This window comes from Oncorhynchus mykiss, chromosome 7, assembly GCF_013265735.2.
Source record: "Oncorhynchus mykiss isolate Arlee chromosome 7, USDA_OmykA_1.1, whole genome shotgun sequence".
Classification (NCBI taxonomy): domain Eukaryota; kingdom Metazoa; phylum Chordata; class Actinopteri; order Salmoniformes; family Salmonidae; genus Oncorhynchus; species Oncorhynchus mykiss.
The window spans coordinates 55530447-55552660 of NC_048571.1; the positions used below are offsets into that span (position 1 = coordinate 55530447).

At 41.5% G+C, this 22214-nt stretch overlaps 1 protein-coding gene across 5 annotated transcripts in view; it reads right to left on the reverse strand.

The window, feature by feature from the left end:
* LOC110528020 (voltage-gated potassium channel subunit beta-2) overlaps nt 1-22214 on the reverse strand; it is a 146523-nt gene that overhangs the window by 109981 nt on the left and 14328 nt on the right. Inside the window, exon 1 of one of the 5 annotated variants that reach the window (XM_036983556.1) lies at nt 8161-8306. The exons of the other annotated variants lie outside the window; for them this stretch is intronic. The gene's annotated coding sequence lies outside the window, so the exon portion shown is untranslated. Of the gene's footprint in view, nt 1-8160; nt 8307-22214 lie in introns of those variants that run through there. 5 annotated transcript variants of the gene reach the window in all.

Below are 22214 nucleotides of genomic sequence, written 5' to 3' on the forward strand. Positions count from 1 at the left end.
AGGAGGAACAGAATGGCAGACGAGGACTGCCAGGGGTGTCCTGATTGGTGACACAGATTGAATAATAATAAAGATATAGGCCTAAATAAAGATCTGAGTCAGAATCAAAGAGGATCCCTATATGGCTGCATTCATGTCATGGTTCTCGAAGCAGTCAAAATATTTGCTAAATTATGTAAAGTTGTCCTTGTCAGACAAACAGACAGGCAGAGACAGAGTGACAGTGACCATGTTTACTTGCACACGTTTACTGCAGTATCCCATTATTATTTGGGATTAAAGGATCCTCAAGTACTCTATTTTTGAGTTAACCGTAAACATCCAATCCCGTTTACAGTAACCCGAAAAAGCTAGTCTCTCGGTTATGAGAAACCCGGATAAGATACATGGGATGTGATGATCTTAGATGGGATACTGTGGCATGTAAACATCCTATCCCGTTTACTGTTGTTTTACGCAGCATGCGCAGATTCAGTTTCACATATCGTGGGATGTTTTCATCTGGTAGTCAAACAAATCCCTTCATAAAGTAGTCTACCTTCGCAGTTCCATCCACCATGATTCCATAATCATTTATTTCACTGATACTCCGAACTGTACCATATGGCCTACTGGCTACTTTCACCCCTAATTTAGACCATGCTCTGCTTATAATTTCCAACATTTGTTGGGCTATATTATAATTTCAGATATTTGGTAGGCCATTTGTTTGTCAACAACAGTTGACAGGCCAAACATGAATTCTCAGTCAACACACCATTCCTCAGCTTTTGGAAATCGATCACGTGTAATGTGTGCAAGTTACAACACACCACACTCAAACCACCACATGCTATTTGTACTATGTGCTACCTAGCTCACACACACACTAGCTTCCACATTCAGAAGCCTTGTGCTTTCCACACAGAGACCAGTCAGTCGTGTACAGTAGGTTTGCTCAGAGCCATTAGCTGGGAGCTCTTACAGTAATGGGAGGATAATCTGTCCCTTCGACCTACTGCAACAATTGGCCAAACATGGCACTGCTGCTGTTCTGCACATTAAGGCTGTGATGATATCATCATGTCTCACAGCAGTCAGAGTGGCTACCGGTGGCTGGTGAGAGCTGCTTTGTCCCTTTGTTATGGATCTGTACTAAATGTATGGATAACCTAAATGTATGTGTTATAAATGAGACCCGGCCGAGCCTGCACTGCAGAAGCATCACAGAGAAGACTGCAGCAGAAATGTATGTGTTATAAATGAGACCCGGCCGAGCCTGCACTGCAGCAGCATCACAGAGAAGACTGCAGCAGAAATGTATGTGTTATAAATGAGACCCGGCCGAGCCTGTACTGCAGCAGAAATGGGAAACCCCTCTTATCTCTATGGGTCCATCCAGTCCACCTCTCTCTATGGGTCCATCCAGCCCACCTCTCTCTATGGGTCCATCCAGCCCATCTCTCTCTATGGGTCCATCCAGCCCACCTCTCTCTATGGGTCCATCCAGCCTACCTCTCTCTATGGGTCCATCCAGCCCACCTCTCTCTATGGGTCCATCCAGCCCACCTCTCTCTATGGGTCCATCCAGCCCACCTCTCTCTATGGGGCCATCCAGCCCACCTCTCTCTATGGGGCCATCCAGCCCACCTAACTCTATGGGTCCATCCAGCCCACCTCTCTCTATGGGTCCATCCAGCCCACCTCTCTCTATGGGTCCATCCAGCCCACCTCTCTCTATGGGTCCATCCAGCCCACCTCTCTCTATGGGTCCATCCAGCCCACCTCTCTCTATGGGTCCATCCAGCCCACCTCTCTCTATGGGTCCATCCAGCCCACCTCTCTCTATGGGTCCATCCAGCCCACCTCTCTCTCATCAAGGGACAAGAGACAAAGGGAGAGGCGTGATATTGTGTCTTGGAGCATAGTGTGTCTTGGAGCATTGTGCAGGGGACAGAGGGGAGTAATGTGGTTCCTTCCTTCTAGTATCTCACACACATCTTACACATTGATTACCACACACTGCAGCAAGGAGAGAGGGCAGAGCAGAGGAGACAGACTAAAGATGTACGATTTATGCATAGGTGCGCAAAAGGCACAGTCAGAGGTGATATACAAATGTATCCTGCATACTTCTACTGTGGAGATGGATAAGATCTAAAATCAGGCCAATAAAATGACAGAGAGAGAGAGAGAGTAAAATCCCATGTTGTGTGTTGCCAGAGAGGACTGTGGTTTCTGGGCTGGGCGCACACACTCAGAGCCTGTGAACACTGCCATTGCTCTCTTATATAATAACCTGAGCACCCTAGGAGGGGCCCCCACTTCTCTTTATAATCCTCTGAGCATCCTCTGTGCCAGGGGTCTTCAACCTTTTCTTTCCCAGGGAACCCCGCCCTGGCAAACCACCGACCCAGGGATCCCCATCATACGTTAACTTCTTGGTGACTGGGGGCAGTATTGAGTAGCTTGGATGAATAAGGTGCCCAGAGTAAACTGCCTGCTACTCAGGCCCAGTTGCTAATATATGCATATTATTAGTATATTTGGATAGAAAACACTCTGAAGTTTCTACAACTGTTTGAATGATGTCTGTGAGTATAACAGAACTCATATGGCAGGCAAAAACCTGAGAATAAATCCAACCAGGAAGTGGAAAATCTGAGGTTGGTAGTTTTTCAACTCATTCCCTACTGAAGATACAGTGGGATATTGGTCATGTTGCACTTCCTAAGGCTTCCACTAGATGTCAACAGTCTTTAGAACCTGGTTTGATGCTTCTACTGTGAAGTGGGGCCGAATGAGAGGGGAATGAGTCAGAGGTCTGGCAGAATGCTTTGAGCTCGTGACGCGCGGTCATGTGAGAGGTAGCTCGCGTTCCATTGCTTTTCTAAAGACAAATGAATTCTCCGGTTGGAACAGTATTGAAGATTTATGTTAAAAACATCCTAAAGATTGATTCTACACTTAGACATGTTTCTACGGACTGTAACGGAACTTTTTGACTTTTCGTCCGACCTTTCAGCTGGACTTGCATGCGCGTTTGGATTTGTTTACCAAACGCCCTAAAAAAGGAAGGTATTTGGACATAAATTATGAACTTTATCGAACAAATCAAACATTTATTGTGGAACTGGGGTTCCTGGGAGTGCATTCTGATGAAGATTATCAAAGGTAAGTGAATATTTATAATGCTATTTCTGACTAATTTTGACTACACAACATGGCGGATATCTCTTTGGCTGTTTTTGTCTCTGAGCGCCGTACTCAGATTATTGCAAGGTGTGCTTTTTCCGTAAAGTTGTTTTGAAATCTGACAGCGGTTGCATTAAGGAGAAGTTTATCTAAAGTTCCATGTATAATAGTTGTATCTTTTATCAATGTTTATTATGAGTATTTCTGTAAATTGATGTGGCTCTCTGCAAAATCACTGCATGTTTTGGAACTACTGAACATAACACACCAATATAAAAATGCACTTTATCGGACAAAACATTCATGTATTGTGTAACATGAAGTCCTGTGAGTGTCATCTGATGAAGATCATCAAAGGTTAGTGATTAACTTTATCTATACTTCTGCTTTTTGTGACTCCTCTCTTTGGCTGGAAAAATGGCTGTGTTTTTCTGTGACTTGGTAGTGACCTAACATAATCGTTTGTGGTGCTTTCGCTGTAAAGCCTTTTTGAAATCAGACACTGCGGCTGGATTAACGAGAATTGTATCTTTAAAATGGTGTAAAAGACTTGTATGCTTGAGGAATTTAAATTTTGAGATTTTTGTTTTGAATTTGGCACCCTGCACTTCACTGGCTGTTGGCGGGGTGGGACACTACCGTCCCACATATCCCAGAGAGGTTTTAACAAGCCCCCAAAAATGGCACGTCTTATCAGTTGAATGATAATGGCAAGGAGAAGTAATCAATATTTTAAAATGAATAGATTTGGTATAATTTTTTCTTATTTTAAGCTCCCCACATTATATACTGTACAAAAATAGAAACGCAACATGCAACAATTTCAACGCTTTAAATAAAAATTAATTTGTCCCAAATCTATGGATTACACATGACTAGGCAGGGGTGCAGCCATAGGCCCACCCACTTGGGAGCCAGGCAACCCACTGGGGAGCCAGGCCCAGCCAATCAGAATGAGTTTTTCCCTACAAAAGGGCTTTATTACAGACAGATATATTGCTCAGTTTATTCAGCTCTCCAGCTGGCGGGTCTCAGACGATCCAGCAGTTGAAGAAGCTGGATGTGGAGGTCCTGGGCTGGCGTGGTTACATGTGGTCTGAAGTTATGAGGCCAGTTGGACGCACTGCCAAATTCTCTAAAACAATATTGGAGGTTGCTTCTGGTAGAGAAATTAACATAAAATGCTCTGGCAACAGCTCTGGTGGACATTCCTGAGGTCAGCATGCCAATTGCACATTCCCTCAACTTGAGACATCTGTGGCTTGTGTTGTGTGACAAAACTGCACATTTTAGAGTGACCTTTTATTGTCCTCACCACAAGGTGCACCTGTGTAATGATCATGCTGTTTAATCAACTTCTTGATATGCCACACCTGGGATCTTTTATTTCAGCTCATTAAACATGGAACCAATACTTTACATGTCTTTTTCAGTCAAATTGGAAGAGGAAGTGTAAACTCTAACATAGCCTTTTAGCTATAAAGGTAACTCCAAGCACATTTTTGCTAAGAGCAGCTATTTAGCTGGTTAAACAAAGGTTATCCAGCAAACATGACCCTATTGGCCCCGTGTGAGTATTTGGCTAGCCCACACAAAGCCCACACCAGCCAAACACGGGCTATCCCAGCACAGGCTAGCACACAGCAATCCCACATCAGCCCAACATTGGCTAGCCCAGCATGGGCTTTCCACCACCAAGCCCATACCAAGGCCAGCACAGGCTAGTGGACACCAGCCCAACACAGGTTAGCCCACAACCAGCCCAGCATGGGCTTTCCACCAACAAGCCTACAACAGCCCAACACAGGCTAGCCTACACCAGTCCAACACAGGCTAGTGGACACCAGCCCAACATGGGCCAGCCCACACCAAGCACAATATGGGCCAGCCCACACCAAGCCCAATGCAGGCTAGCCCACAAAAAGTCCAATTACTTCATAATGTAGAGGTTTGTTATATATAATATTCACTTACCTTTGATGACCTTCATCGGAATGCACTCCCAGGAATCCCAGTTCCACAATAAATGTTAGTTTTGTTCGATAAAGTCCATCATTTATGTCCAAATACCTCCTTTTTGTTCGCGAGTTTAGTTCACAAATCCAAATTCATGAGGCACAAGCACTTAGTTCAGACGACAGTTCCATTACAGTTCGTAGAAACATGTCAAACGATGTATAGAATCAATCTTTAGGTTGTTTTTATCATAAATCTTCAATAATATTCCAACCGGACAATTCCTCTGTCTTTAGAAAGGAAAAGGAACGCAGCTAACTCTCACGGGCGCGCGCGAGACTGAGCTCATGGCATTCTGGCAGACACCTGACTCAAACAGCTCTTATTCTCTCCCCCTTCACAGTAGAAGCCTGAAACAAGGTTCTAAAGGCTGTTGACATCTAGTGGAAGCCTTAGGAAGTGCAATCGGACCATATTTTACACTGTATATCTGATAGGCAAAGACTTGAAAACCGACAAACCTCAGATTTCCCACTTCCTGGTTAGATTTTTTCTCAGCTTTTTGCCTGCCATATGAGCTCTGTTATACTCACAGACATCATTCAAACAGTTTAAGAAACTTCAGTGTGTGTTCTATCGAAATATACTAATGATATGTATATCTTAGCTTCTAGGCCTGAGTAGCAGGCAGTTTACTCTGGGCACCTTATTCATCCAAGCTACGCAATACTGCCCCCCTGCCATAAGAAGTTAAAAGCAGAATTGCTTTCCCATTGTTCCTCAACTGCAGTTTATGATATACCATTTTCTAGTTCTGAGTCTTTACTTTTAATCCAATCACAATTTCAAATTTTGCTACACAGGACAGAATCCAAGTGGTGGGTCACATATGGGCTGCCCACAGTGGGCCAATGCCTTGGGGGCCAATGTGGAGCCGATGCGCCAATGTGGGCAGCCTACGTGGGGCCAATATTTATTTGCATATATTTTTTACGTCTAAGTCAAGGAATCTTACTAGCAGCCAGCGACACTTGCCGCGACTGGTACTCGACTGGTAAGTGTCGCTTTTTAAAAATATATATTTTTGTGGACCCAAGTTTGAATATCCCTGCTCTGTGCTAATCTAACAATAACCATGGAAGGGAGAGGAGTGTGGTTCTGACGTAATGGCATTATTGTTTAACATCTGCTGGTTGTTTTTAGCTTTTGTGAAGTCAGCAAAGGACCCCTGCGAGAGCAGATAGCCTCTGCGGCAGATAGAGAGAGACGGTCGATACAACATCCCTTCTGTTCTACTGCTCTTCTATTTATACAATTACACGGTCGTTTCTTAAAACACAGCCATCTGCTCCTAAATTATTCACACAGCAGCAGTTCTCTACTCCTTGTGCTGTTGTTGTCCTCTATTCTGCATAATCCACAGGAGCTGCCAGCGCGATAAGGGAGGGCTACAATCTTCCTTCAGGTTTCTACTACACTACAACACCACCACCACTCTGACAAGTGTCGTTGCTAACTGAGTGGGTAAAAGCAGAGAGAATGGTCCAGAATTGCTGAGGAAATCTGCAGCCAATGCAGCAAGCTGCCAGCTGCCAGGTAGCTTTTTGAGCAGACCGACTCTCAACAACTCTTCCCCAGGAGAAGCAGCCTGCGGCGACTGGACAACACACACCTAGTGAGAGGAACAGTCCAGGGGAAAAAACAGGAGAGGAGAAAGAGAGAATAACAAATGAGAGAGGAAAGAAAAATTGTTTTTAAAAATTAAAAATCGGGGGAAAAACGCAGTAGAGGGGAGATTGTGGGAAAGAGCTGACTGGGTTGCGCTGAAAGCAGTCTGGTCTGGATGGAGGCCCTGTGCTGCTGCAGCTTGGCTTTACAAACACACACAGGCAGGCTAGAGCCATGCATCACTCCCTCCTGGGTGTCTCCTGGGCAGGCCTCATTACTCATCTCTAGGCTTGGGCGATATACCTTTTATACTGCATACCGGGGTATTTTGAAATAGCGACAGTATGATTTTCAAAACCGTTTGCTTATAACCACTGTTTATAACTATAATTTAAGTATAACTATTAGAAATCTATGATCTGTCTAATGAATTATATCCAGCTCAGGGCTCCAGCTACAGTACCAGTCAAAAGTTGGGACACACTTACTCATTCCAGGGTTGTTCGTTATTTTTACCATTTTCTACATTGTAGATTAATAGTGAAGACATTAAAACAATGAACTAAGACATATGGAATTGTGCAGTAACCAAAAAAGTGTTGAACAAATCAAAACGTATTTTAGATTTGAGATACTTCAAAGTAGCCAACCATTGCCTTGATGACAACTTTGCACACTCTTGACATCCTTACATTTTCCCTGACACCCAAAAGTACTTGTTACATTTTTAATGCTTAGCAGGACAGAAAATGGTCAAATTCACACACTTATTAAGAGACTATCCCTGGTCATCCCTACTGCCTCTGATCTGGAGGACTCACTAAACACAAATGCTTCATTTGTAAATAATGTCTGAGTGTTGAAGTGTGCTCCTGGCAATGAAAAAAAATATATATAAAAAATCATGTTGTCTGGTTTGCTTAATATAAGGACTTTTAAATTATTTATACTTAAGTATATTTTAGTGTTTACATTTACTTTTGATACTGAAGCATATTTAAAACCAAATACTTTTAGACTTTTACACAAGTCATATTTTACTGGGTGACTTTCACTTTTACTTGAGTTGTTTTCTTTTGAGGTATCTTTACGGTGGCAGAGGAATCAGAATTAGCTCAGCAACATAGATAATTAAGATGTCTTATCTGCTTAATATGCTTATATGATTGAACTGTTGAACTCTTGTTATTAGAATGTATTCCTTCGGACTCTGGTGTTGGCAGTTGCACTTCCTCCCTCATATGGGCCCAAGTCAGGCTTGTCTATCACATGTACCTGTTGCTTTGCAGGATATCAGAAAGGGAATAAGGCAAAGGAGGACAGGAGGGAACATTGTCTTCATGTGTGAATATGGGTCTTTACCTATTGCAAACTATGTGAAAGGATGGCGTGATTAATGAGGAACCAATCAGTCACTCCCTCCTTCGGCCTTGTGGGAGATAAGGTCTGAGACAGGAAGCGTGTGGTAGTGTCTGGAACCATTGTATGTCATCTCTGACGTTGCACCTATCTTGGGATAGTGTATGACCCAGAGGATCACTCTCCTCAGGAAGCTCTGTAAGAGGAAAATAATGGATTTACCTGATTTGAATGTCTATTTCAGACTAATATCCATAACGGTTGTTTTTAAAGTGATAATGGAATATATTCAAAAGTATCATTTTTGTGTTCACCAGTAAAGCCCTTCCTTTGAAATGGCTATCCATGTTTTGACCAGACTTACAAACTCACAGACTTTAGCTAATATGTTCATTCTCCCCAAAAACCTTGATCATGTAACTGTCACGATCGCTGTTGTCATGGAAATGACCGGACCAAGGTGCAGCATGGTGAGCGTACATTTCTGTTATTGATAAATGTCGCCAACAAAACAAAGAACAAGGAAACGACCGTGACGCTTACTTAGGCTATAATGCCACTAACAAAGACAACTACCCACAAATACAAAACGATAGACAGCTGTCCCTGATTGAGAACCATACCCGGCCAAAACATAGAAACAAAGAACATAGAGTTTCCCACCCGAGTCACACCCTGACCAACCAAACATAGAGAATAAAAAGATCTCTACGGTCAGGGCGTGACAGTGAAATCCATAACACTCCTTATTATTCTTTATTTCTCCAACATGACAAATTTAGAAGTTATTTTTCTTGGGTATACACTCCCCAAGAGGAACTATAGACACACACATCAAAAGTTAACTTTATATTTTGTTTGTCCATTCTCTCAGACATTAAAGTTGGGATTTTGCGTGCAAATGTAATGTCCATAATGCTGGAATCACACAGCAAGTGAATGGGTTCATCTTTGAGCCTCCTGAAACATGTATGAAAAGAGCACTACTGGGCTTTACTGTCAAAGGAAGGGCACTTTGACGCACACACAAAAAGTCAATGCTGCCGACTAAAAACCAGGCTGGTACGCCCAGTAGCACAGTCTTTGTGCGTATGCCATGGTCCACGATGAGTGTTGAAGAAACGGAAGGCTTCCTTACGGGTTAACGTCATCATCATTTTGTATATTTGTGGCCGCGTGCCTGAGGCCTGCCTGTAACCTGTGTCAAAGACAATCAATGTGTGTGAGACCAGGCAAACGCTTGTTTACCAGTCTATTTCTGGGCCCTAACATTTGAGCATGACGACTGAGTTAGAGTACATGTCTGTGTGTTTTACAGAGTAAGAGAATGTGCCACTGTTCTGTGTCACACTAATGAAACAGTGTAGGGTAGTGTGACAGTGTGTCAGTAAGTCTATAATGAAACAGTGTAGGGTAGTGACAGTGTGTTAGTAGTAAGTCTATAATGAAACAGTGTAGGGTAGTGTGACAGTGTGTTAGTAGTAAGTCTATAATGAAACAGTGTAGGGTAGTGTGACAGTGTGTTAGTAGTAAGTCTATAATGAAACAGTGTAGGGTAGTGTGACAGTGTGTTAGTAGTAAGTCTATAATGAAACAGTGTAGGGTAGTGTGACAGTGTGTTAGTAGTAAGTCTATAATGAAACAGTGCAGGGTAGTGTGACAGTGTGTTAGTAAGTCTATAATGAAACAGTGTAGGGTAGTGACAGTGTGTTAGTAGTAAGTCTATAATGAAACAGTGTAGGGTAGTGACAGTGTGTTAGTAGTAAGTCTATAATGAAACAGTGCAGGGTAGTGTGACAGTGTGTTAGTAGTAAGTCTATAATGAAACAGTGCAGGGTAGTGTGACAGTGTGTTAGTAGTAAGTCTATAATGAAACAGTGTAGGGTAGTGTGACAGTGTGTTAGTAGTAAGTCTATAATGAAACAGTGTAGGGTAGTGACAGTGTGTTAGTAGTAAGTCTATAATGAAACAGTGCAGGGTAGTGTGACAGTGTGTTAGTAAGTCTATAATGAAACAGTGTAGGGTAGTGACAGTGTGTTAGTAGTAAGTCTATAATGAAACAGTGTAGGGTAGTGTGACAGTGTGTCAGTAAGTCTATAATGAAACAGTGTAGGGTAGTGACAGTGTGTTAGTAGTAAGTCTATAATGAAACAGTGTAGGGTAGTGACAGTGTGTTAGTAGTAAGTCTATAATGAAACAGTGCAGGGTAGTGTGACAGTGTGTTAGTAGTAAGTCTATAATGAAACAGTGCAGGGTAGTGTGACAGTGTGTTAGTAGTAAGTCTATAATGAAACAGTGTAGGGTAGTGTGACAGTGTGTTAGTAGTAAGTCTATAATGAAACAGTGTAGGGTAGTGACAGTGTGTTAGTAGTAAGTCTATAATGAAACAGTGTAGGGTAGTGTGACAGTGTATTAGTAAGTCTATAATGAAACAGTGTAGGGTAGTGACAGTGTGTTAGTAGTAAGTCTATAATGAAACAGTGTAGGGTAGTGACAGTGTGTTAGTAGTAAGTCTATAATGAAACAGTGTAGGGTAGTGTGAGTGTGTTAGTTGTAAGTCTATAATGAAACAGTGCAGGGTAGTGTGACAGTGTGTTAGTAGTAAGTCTATAATGAAACAGTGTAGGGTAGTGTGACAGTGTGTTAGTAAGTCTATAATGAAACAGTGTAGGGTAATGTGACAGTGTGTTAGTAGTAAGTCTATAATGAAACAGTGCAGGGTAGTGTGACAGTGTGTTAGTAAGTCTATAATGAAACAGTGTAGGGTAGTGTGAGTGTGTTAGTAGTAAGTCTATAATGAAACAGTGTAGGGTAGTGTGACAGTGTGTTAGTAGTAAGTCTATAATGAAACAGTGTAGGGTAGTGACAGTGTGTTAGTAGTAAGTCTATAATGAAACAGTGTAGGGTAGTGTGACAGTGTGTTAGTAAGTCTATAATGAAACAGTGTAGGGTAGTGTGACAGTGTGTTAGTAGTAAGTCTATAATGAAACAGTGCAGGGTAGTGTGACAGTGTGTTAGTAGTAAGTCTATAATGAAACAGTGTAGGGTAGTGTGACAGTGTGTTAGTAGTAAGTCTATAATGAAACAGTGTAGGGTAGTGACAGTGTGTTAGTAGTAAGTCTATAATGAAACAGTGTAGGGTAGTGTGACAGTGTATTAGTAAGTCTATAATGAAACAGTGTAGGGTAGTGACAGTGTGTTAGTAGTAAGTCTATAATGAAACAGTGTAGGGTAGTGACAGTGTGTTAGTAGTAAGTCTATAATGAAACAGTGTAGGGTAGTGTGAGTGTGTTAGTTGTAAGTCTATAATGAAACAGTGCAGGGTAGTGTGACAGTGTGTTAGTAGTAAGTCTATAATGAAACAGTGTAGGGTAGTGTGACAGTGTGTTAGTAAGTCTATAATGAAACAGTGTAGGGTAATGTGACAGTGTGTTAGTAGTAAGTCTATAATGAAACAGTGCAGGGTAGTGTGACAGTGTGTTAGTAAGTCTATAATGAAACAGTGTAGGGTAGTGTGAGTGTGTTAGTAGTAAGTCTATAATGAAACAGTGTAGGGTAGTGTGACAGTGTGTTAGTAAGTCTATAATGAAACAGTGTAGGGTAGTGTGACAGTGTGTTAGTAGTAAGTCTATAATGAAACAGTGTAGGGTAGTGTGACAGTGTGTTAGTAAGTCTATAATGAAACAGTGTAGGGTAGTGACAGTGTGCTAGTAGTGAGTCTATAATGAAACAGTGTAGGGTAGTGTGACAGTGTGTTAGTAGTAAGTCTATAATGAAACAGTGTAGGGTAGTGACAGTGTGTTAGTAAGTCTATAATGAAACAGTGTAGGGTAGTGTGACAGTGTGTTAGTAGTAAGTCTATAATGAAACAGTGTAGGGTAGTGTGACAGTGTGTTAGTAGTAAGTCTATAATGAAACTGTGCAGGGTAGTGTGACAGTGTGTTAGTAAGTCTATAATGAAACAGTGTAGGGTAGTGACAGTGTGCTAGTAGTGAGTCTATAATGAAACAGTGTAGGGTAGTGTGACAGTGTGTTAGTAGTAAGTCTATAATGAAACAGTGTAGGGTAGTGACAGTGTGTTAGTAAGTCTATAATGAAACAGTGCAGGGTAGTGTGACAGTGTGTTAGTAAGTCTATAATGAAACAGTGCAGGGTAGTGTGACAGTGTGTTAGTAGTAAGTCTATAATGAAACAGTGTAGGGTAGTGTGACAGTGTGTTAGTAGTAAGTCTATAATGAAACAGTGTAGGGTAGTGTGACAGTGTGTTAGTAGTAAGTCTATAATGAAACAGTGTAGGGTAGTGTGACAGTGTGTTAGTAAGTCTATAATGAAACGGTGTAGGGTAGTGTGACAGTGTGTTAGTAAGTCTATAATGAAACAGTGTAGGGTAGTGTGACAGTGTGTTAGTAAGTCTATAATGAAACAGTGTAGGGTAGTGTGAGTGTGTTAGTAGTAAGTCTATAATGAAACAGTGTAGGGTAGTGTGACAGTGTGTTAGTAGTAAGTCTATAATGAAACAGTGTAGGGTAGTGACAGTGTGTTAGTAAGTCTATAATGAAACAGTGTAGGGTAGTGACAGTGTGTTAGTAGTGAGTCTATAATGAAACAGTGTAGGGTAGTGTGACAGTGTGTTAGTAAGTCTATAATGAAACAGTGTAGGGTAGTGTGACAGTGTGTTAGTAAGTCTATAATGAAACAGTGTAGGGTAGTGTGAGTGTGTTAGTAGTAAGTCTATAATGAAACAGTGTAGGGTAGTGTGACAGTGTGTTAGTAGTAAGTCTATAATGAAACAGTGTAGGGTAGTGACAGTGTGTTAGTAGTAAGTCTATAATGAAACAGTGTAGGGTAGTGTGACAGTGTGTCAGTAAGTCTATAATGAAACAGTGTAGGGTAGTGACAGTGTGTTAGTAGTAAGTCTATAATGAAACAGTGTAGGGTAGTGTGACAGTGTGTTAGTAGTAAGTCTATAATGAAACAGTGTAGGGTAGTGACAGTGTGTTAGTAAGTCTATAATGAAACAGTGTAGGGTAGTGTGACAGTGTGTTAGTAGTAAGTCTATAATGAAACAGTGTAGGGTAGTGTGACAGTGTGTTAGTAGTAAGTCTATAATGAAACAGTGCAGGGTAGTGTGACAGTGTGTTAGTAAGTCTATAATGAAACAGTGCAGGGTAGTGTGACAGTGTGTTAGTAGTAAGTCTATAATGAAACAGTGTAGGGTAGTGTGACAGTGTGTTAGTAGTAAGTCTATAATGAAACAGTGTAGGGTAGTGTGACAGTGTGTTAGTAGTAAGTCTATAATGAAACAGTGTAGGGTAGTGTGACAGTGTGTTAGTAAGTCTATAATGAAACGGTGTAGGGTAGTGTGACAGTGTGTTAGTACGTCTATAATGAAACAGTGTAGGGTAGTGTGACAGTGTGTTAGTAAGTCTATAATGAAACAGTGTAGGGTAGTGTGAGTGTGTTAGTAGTAAGTCTATAATGAAACAGTGTAGGGTAGTGTGACAGTGTGTTAGTAGTAAGTCTATAATGAAACAGTGTAGGGTAGTGACAGTGTGTTAGTAGTAAGTCTATAATGAAACAGTGTAGGGTAGTGTGACAGTGTGTTAGTAAGTCTATAATGAAACAGTGTAGGGTAGTGTGACAGTGTGTTAGTAGTAAGTCTATAATGAAACAGTGTAGGGTAGTGTGACAGTGTGTTAGTAAGTCTATAATGAAACAGTGTAGGGTAGTGACAGTGTGTTAGTAGTGAGTCTATAATGAAACAGTGTAGGGTAGTGTGACAGTGTGTTAGTAGTAGTCTATAATGAAACAGTGTAGGGTAGTGACAGTGTGTTAGTAAGTCTATAATGAAACAGTGTAGGGTAGTGTGACAGTGTGTTAGTAGTAAGTCTATAATGAAACAGTGCAGGGTAGTGTGACAGTGTGTTAGTAAGTCTATAATGAAACAGTGCAGGGTAGTGTGACAGTGTGTTAGTAGTAAGTCTATAATGAAACAGTGTAGGGTAGTGTGACAGTGTGTTAGTAGTAAGTCTATAATGAAACAGTGTAGGGTAGTGTGACAGTGTGTTAGTAGTAAGTCTATAATGAAACAGTGTAGGGTAGTGTGACAGTGTGTTAGTAAGTCTATAATGAAACGGTGTAGGGTAGTGTGACAGTGTGTTAGTAAGTCTATAATGAAACAGTGTAGGGTAGTGTGACAGTGTGTTAGTAAGTCTATAATGAAACAGTGTAGGGTAGTGTGAGTGTGTTAGTAGTAAGTCTATAATGAAACAGTGTAGGGTAGTGTGACAGTGTGTTAGTAGTAAGTCTATAATGAAACAGTGTAGGGTAGTGACAGTGTGTTAGTAGTAAGTCTATAATGAAACAGTGTAGGGTAGTGTGACAGTGTGTTAGTAGTAAGTCTATAATGAAACAGTGTAGGGTAGTGTGACAGTGTGTTAGTAAGTCTATAATGAAACAGTGTAGGGTAGTGACAGTGTGTTAGTAGTGAGTCTATAATGAAACAGTGTAGGGTAGTGTGACAGTGTGTTAGTAAGTCTATAATGAAACAGTGTAGGGTAGTGTGACAGTGTGTTAGTAAGTCTATAATGAAACAGTGTAGGGTAGTGTGACAGTGTGTTAGTAAGTCTATAATGAAACAGTGTAGGGTAGTGTGACAGTGTGTTAGTAAGTCTATAATGAAACAGTGTAGGGTAGTGTGAGTGTGTTAGTAGTAAGTCTATAATGAAACAGTGTAGGGTAGTGACAGTGTGTTAGTAGTAAGTCTATAATGAAACAGTGTAGGGTAGTGACAGTGTGTTAGTAGTAAGTCTATAATGAAACAGTGTAGGGTAGTGACCGTGTGTTAGTAGTAAGTCTATAATGAAACAGTGTAGGGTAGTGTGACAGTGTGTTAGTAGTAAGTCTATAATGAAACAGTGCAGGGTAGTGTGACAGTGTGTTAGTAGTAAGTCTATAATGAAACAGTGTAGGGTAGTGTGACAGTGCAGTAATATGAGCAGACCTCACACATTTACAATAGAAAATGTCACTTTATTTCAATGTACTATGTAAGAATTTTCCCCAACGCTGGACAAAGAGTTGAGGTGCATCAGTGTCAATGTAAAGTCTGTACTGTATACAGGAAATATGTGTATCCATCAGTGTGTATGACTATGATTGTGAACATCAGTTAACCATCCTCTGTGCTGTCAGGCTGCGTTTCACATGTCTCAGAGTCAGCAGCCTGAGTCTTCCAGCCAGTGCTATGGGGCTGCACTTTCAATGTGTCCTCTATCCCTCTCTCAGGCCCTCCGTCTCCTCCCCGGACCTGGCTGGCAGTCCAACACCATGAGACAGCACAGAGCCGAGGTGGGTCACAAATCACATACACACACACACACACAGCTTTGTCTTGATTGGTCAGAGACCAGCTGCAGAGCATTAACCTACAGCTTTACTCAGCAAGAAAGTCATGCTATGAAAAGCCAAACTGACATTTACTCCTTGATGACAGCTTTATACACTCTTGGCATGCACTCAACCAGCTTCATAAGGAATGATTTTCCAATAGTCTTGAAGCAGTTCCCACATATGCTGAGCACTTGTTAACTGCTTTTCCCTCACTGCGGTCCAACTCATCCCAAACCATCTCAATTGGGTTGAGGTCGGGTGATTTTGGAGGCCAGGTCATCTGATGCAGCACTCCATCACTCTCCTTCTTGGTCAAATAGCCCTTACACAGCCTGGAGGTGTGTTTTGGGTCATTGTCTTGTTGAAAAACAAATGAGTCATACTAAGCGCAAAACAGATGGGATGGCATATTGCTGCAAAATATATATATGTAGAAAATAGTATAAATAAAGAAAAACCCTGGAATGAGTAGATTTGTCCAAAATTTTGACTGGTACTGTGGTTTTTCTTTATTTATACTATTTTCTACACATATATATATATATATATATATATATATATATATATATATATATATATATATATATATATATATATATATATATATATATATATATATATATATATATATATATATATATATATATATTCAGCAAACAAAAGTCTGTTTTTATATCCATTGAGAATGACAATAGTTCCTCAATGTATTTGAAAAATATTTCCAGGTCTCCCCCTTATGTTAACCACTCAGATTGAAAGGGAAAATGTTGACGCTATGATTCAGTATAAACATCATAAGATAGCCCTACCTGATTACTTCTTATCTCTTGCTCAAATAGCCTACAGCTGTTTCTGTCTCAGCTCATTAGGAGCTTCAGGCTTGACCCAAGTTGATAGTTGATACAATGTTTCAAGTTCATTGCAGACAGGCCATGTGTAGCCATTGTGATTTATAGGATATGTTTTCTACCTGCAGGCTGCAATGTTTTTAGTTGTTGGCGTTAAAGGCATTTTTTTACATAGTTGGCAATAGAAGCACCTTTTTAGGTTTGTATCATTTTCATTTAGATTTGGATAGAATTTTGATTAACCACATGACAATGATTTTGAGATGCGAAGATGTTATTATCAATTAAATGCAACTGTTCCACAAAAATGGGCATTTGAAAACCACAACTGGCATGCAGATTGGAAGAAATGGTAAGATAAATTGGTATTCCACATGAGAAAAGTTGCTGACTCCTTGTGTAGCCTATTACCGGCAACTTCGGGAGAGTAACGGCAGAATCTGTGAAAGTCAGTAGAAGCGGGAGGAGAATAGTTGGGTCAGGTTAAGGTTTTTTCTTCTGGTTATCGTGATCTATGGCTCCCCCTTGAGTCATTTGTGTCTTATTTCAACAAACATTGTGCTTATTAAAGTATCAGACAAGTTCAATGCATATATAGGGTATGTCTATTATTGGAAAATACACGTTTTAAAATGAAGACCAATCGATTGGTCGAAAGAACAGACGACTTTCGGTCAACCAAGATATGTTTTAGTCAGGGACAGCCTTAGTCTCTGATCTGTACTACACAGAAATGCATAGGCCTAATTATGGATATGATTGTCCTTCTCCAGTATTTAAATGCATAGGCCTAATTGTGGATATGATTGTCCTTTTCCAGTATTTAAATGCATAGGCCTAATTGTGGATATGATTGTCCTTCTCCAGTATTTAAATGCATAGGCCTAATTGTGGATATGATTGTCCTTCTCCAGTATTTAAATGCATAGGCCTAATTGTGGATATGATTGTCCTTCTCCAGTATAGAAATGCATAGGCCTAATTATGGATATGATTGTCCTTCTCCAGTATTTAAATGCATAGGCCTAATTATGGATATGAATTTCATGTTTCACAAGTTTGGACATCACAGCGCAGCACAACAGAGCACAGAAGAGTACAGTACAGCCAGGGTGGAAAATGTACTTTTTGGTCCACTAGCCACTGTGGCAGGTAGACAGAAAAAAAAATCTACCAGCCACTCAGATTTTTTACTAGCCAATTGTTTTATGTTTTATTATTACAACAAAAAAAAACAGATAAGCATGCTTTGTAATGTTTAAAAAACAAGAAATGTAATCCTAGTAAGAAGTAATGGGTTACAGTATATTGGTTATATTGCTTAATTTCATTAAATTTTTGTGACCTGCGTCTTTTAACCAATGTATGTTAAAATAAAGCATTTAGATCCAATAATAAAAACAAATAAACAGTTCTACAACTGAACATCAAGAATCAACAAAGTGCCTTCCCTAACACAAAATGCTGAGTGATACGGCTTATTTATTGTTATAGTTCAGGGCTCTACGCTGACATTTTTTACAAGGAGTACATGATGTGCTCCTCAGTAGAAATATAGAAGCACACAAATACATAAAGGAGAACAATGATTAAAAGTTAGTGAATAAAAGTGTTTGGGAGTGATTCAAGCACAATCATTAGGTCTGACACATGTTCTGTTGGCCCTTTAAGGGACGGGCCGTTATCATGGTAACTTGGGCACTGGCTTGTCTGTGATGAAAAAAGCAGCAGACATTTGCAGCAAACTCAAAACAACCTAGCATGTGAACAAAACAATGTAACAAGAAACACGAGGACAAATGTACACTTCAGTAGCCTTTCTTGTCAATTTGTCCAACTTCTGCATGTGGGCTTTTGATTACATGGCTGGTGAAATATACATCACCCAACGACAAAATCTAACCGCATTTGGCAGGTGACGGGTGTACTGTGCTACTCAAACTTGTGAAACATAGGTTCTGATTTCATCCACTCTGGTCCGTCTGTGGACGGTAACGTCAAGGCCAGAGTGGACTGACCAAATTTCAGAAAATAGAGAGAGGGGTGGTCAAGGGTGGGTGTCAGTAAGAGCTGGGAGAGGTGACATTAACTGGAGAGTGAGAACGAGAGGCAGAGAGAGAGAGGCAGAGAGAGAGAGAAAGGGAAAGTGAGAGAGGCAGAGAGAGAGAGAAAGCGAAAGTGAGAGAGGCAGAGAGAGAGAAAGTGAAAGTGAGAGAGGCAGAGGCAGAGAGAGAGAGAGAAAGTGTGAGAGGCAGAGAGAGAGAGAAAGTGAGAGAGGCAGAGAGAGAGAGAAAGGGAAAGTTAGAGAGGCAGAGAGAGAGAAAGGGAAAGTGAGAGAGGCAGAGAGAGAGAAAGGGAAAGTGAGAGAGGCAGAGAGAGAGAAAGTGAAGTGAGAGGTTTTCCAGACTCTTGGATTGAGCACCAGACAACAGAAAGACAAAGTAAACAACACGGGGCAAACACACAGGGCAGTTCCAAACCAGGCATCTGCTCTGTACATATCAGATCATCACCTTTATCTCTCAGGAGTAGTGAGTGAACCTTAACCCCCCCATGCATACGGAGCTCTGGACTACACTACCCAGGGCCAGCATAGACCAGACTGACACAGCAAGATGTTTCAAGCATCTCAGAGTAGGAGGGCTTATCTAGGAACAGTTTTGTCATTTAGATCACAATGATTACATGGACAGGGGGGACTCGATCCTAGAACAGACCCAGAGAGCACACACACAGCCCCACACTGAGCTGTTCTACTCAATCTAAAGCCACTGCGTCAGGAGCAGAAATTACCCTCAAAACTCACCCATCTCAAACGGCACTGTGTCAAATAAGTCACACCTCACAGCACTAGATCACTATTCAGTATCAAACATAAAATATTGCCTAGCATTGTAAATCACCAGGTAGTACCACGACGTACAATCAGAATGGCTTTGATACATCAGTAATCTAATTCACAAATCACTGTGTAGATGTACTCAAGTATTAGCTCTATACTGTTCCATCACTTTGTGCATTGGAACAGACAAGTTAGTCATCATATGTGTAGAAGCTGGGTGAGAAATTCTGACAATGCCATTGTTATTTCTGTGACTTGTGAAAGTACAAGTGGAAGCGGAGAGATGATAACTGCTGCATGCAGGGCCTGTTCTGCTGCAGTGCGATACAGCTAGGCCCCCTGGGAGGTGTGAACTCTTCGGCTTCTGGTGAGCTCTGTATGTTTCTGAATGGTAGGGGATGGAACAGCCACGTACAAAGAGTAACATGCTGGTCAGTGTGTCTTCTCCTTCAGTAACTCATCTGAACTGAGGGGGGGAAATATTTGACATTGCTCTTGGTTCATTTGGCCTTACTGTGAATTACTTGTTTCAGTCAGGACCCAGTCCAGTCAGTACAAGGTGCCAAAAACGTTGAGCGTAGCAGAGCCTACACTACGTCTACACTAAGCACTTTATCAAAGAAAATCAATAGCTTTTTTTATTAGCCACCACATCCTCCTGCATCCACCGCCACTGTATGGACACATCTCTGAGCCTGGGACACTGCCATGAGGGTGCTTCTATAGTCTACGAAGACATAGAGTCCACTGGCACAGCATTATGATGACAGACTGCAGGAAGGGCACTCTAGGCCGCTGACAGGGACCAAACCCTACAGCGAATCCAGCACGACTAGAAGGAACGTTCTGGAGAAACTGGTTGAGGCAACGGAATCAATAGGCCTAGTATCATGGCACTTTTCAGTCAGTACAATTCACAGCAGGCATAACAATATCTTTATCAACCCAAACTCAGCCATTACCACAAACCAGTGTGAGGCGGTCTGTCATCATCTGGAAGAACACCGTGCTCAAATCACGCTGATCCCACAGAGCTGGAGCCAAGCTGGGCCATCTGAGGCTAGCTAGGAGATTCCTCAGTGAGGACGGAGAAAGGTCAGAGTGCAGGTCATGGTGAGAAAAAGATGTCTCGCCATCTATAATTTGGGTGACCAATAGGTAAGGCAGAGTGTCTTGTAGGCAGCAAGCACTGACATAGCAAGGAGGTCATTTAGTTGCATTGAGTTTGCTGTGTAACGGTAACAAGGTTTACAGCTCTGCTGAATACTGTGACTCACTTTAGAGTGCATGTTACACCTAACAGGAACATAAAACACTCACACAGTGGGTTGCCTTTCTGACTGCTGTGCATCAGGTCACACTGCTGCAGAGGAAGGGACGTGTGATAATTATACACAGGTTCTCACACTGTGTGTGTGTGTGTGTGTGTGTGGTGTTTTCACACATTTTACTATACTTGTAAGTACCAGAAGTCCTCACAAGAATAGTAAACCACCTAAAGAGAAGTGAAAACATTTTGCCTGTCCTCACTTGTAAAAAGACTAGATTAGGCTTAGGGGTTATGGTAAATATGTATCAATTGTTGGTTGCCTAAAAGTCCAGTGTGTGTGTGTGTGTGTGCTGTGGTGTAAACTACTTAAGTAAAAATACTTTGGGGTAATTGTACTTGACTATTTATATATGTATATTTTCTTACCCCTTTTTCGCCCCAATTGGCAGTTACAGTCTTGTCCCATCGCTGCAACTCCCTTACGGACTCGGGAGAGGCAAAGAGCCGTGTGTCCTCCGAAACACAACCCAACCAGGCCACACTGCTTCTTGACACATGCACTGCGGCCAGCCCGCCACAGGAGTCGCTAGTGCGTAATGGGACAAGGACATCCCTGCCGGCCAAACCCTCCCCTAACCCGGACGATGCTGGGCCAATTGTGCGCCACCCCATTGGTCTCCCGGTCGTGGCCGGCTGTGACAGGGCTTGGACTCGAACCCAGAATAGTGACACAGCTAGCCCTGCGATGCAGTGTCTTAGACCACTGCACCACCTTGTACTCCATACATTTTCCCTGACTCCCAAAAGTACTTGTTACATTTTGAATGCTTAGCAAGACAGGAAAATGGTCCAATTCACAGACTTATCAAGAGAACACGTGGTCATCCCTTCTGCCTCTGATCCGGCAGACACCCTAAACACAAATGCATCTTTAGTAAATGATGTCTGAGTGTTGGACTGTGCCACTGGCTATACGTACATTTAAAAAACAAGAAAATGGTGCCGTCTGCTTTGCTTAATATAAGTACTTTTGATACTTAAGTATATTTAGAACCAAATAGTAGTATTTTATTGGGTGACTTCCACTTGAGTAACTTTCTATTATGGTATGACAATTGTGTGTGTGTGTGTGTGTGTGTGTGTGTGTGTCTAACAGCTCTTATGAAGCTAGACTGGCCACTACATCTTGACTTGAGGATTATTAAAGAGCTCTGTTCAGGGAAGACTCCCTCAGAAGACTCCAGGAAGCTCTCCTTTGTATGACTACGGTATTGTGTATCAGTCTGGTCATCCCCCTGTCGTCTGATGCTGCGCTACAGTTACATCAGTCTCTGAAACTGTGTGCTTGTAACTAGAGATCAGACATTAGGCCTTAAACATTTACTTGTAACTACACCCAGTGGTCCTTACCAAAGCCCTATAGTAGGCCCTTTCCAGGTGGACAGAACATAACATTTATGAAGGATATTGGGCACAGAAACATCTTTACAGTTGTGTTAATGTAGGATAAATGCTTCGCATAGCCTATCGTCATCCCAACAGGCACACAAAGCATTCACGACTTTGTCATAAAACATTTTTGGTGTCATCTAGCAGAACCTCTTATCCAGAGTGACTAGACTAACAGTATAACTGTTTTCAAATCTTGTCATATAGGTCTCGGCTAGAGTAAAACTCACCTAAGGATATTCAGTATCAACACAGA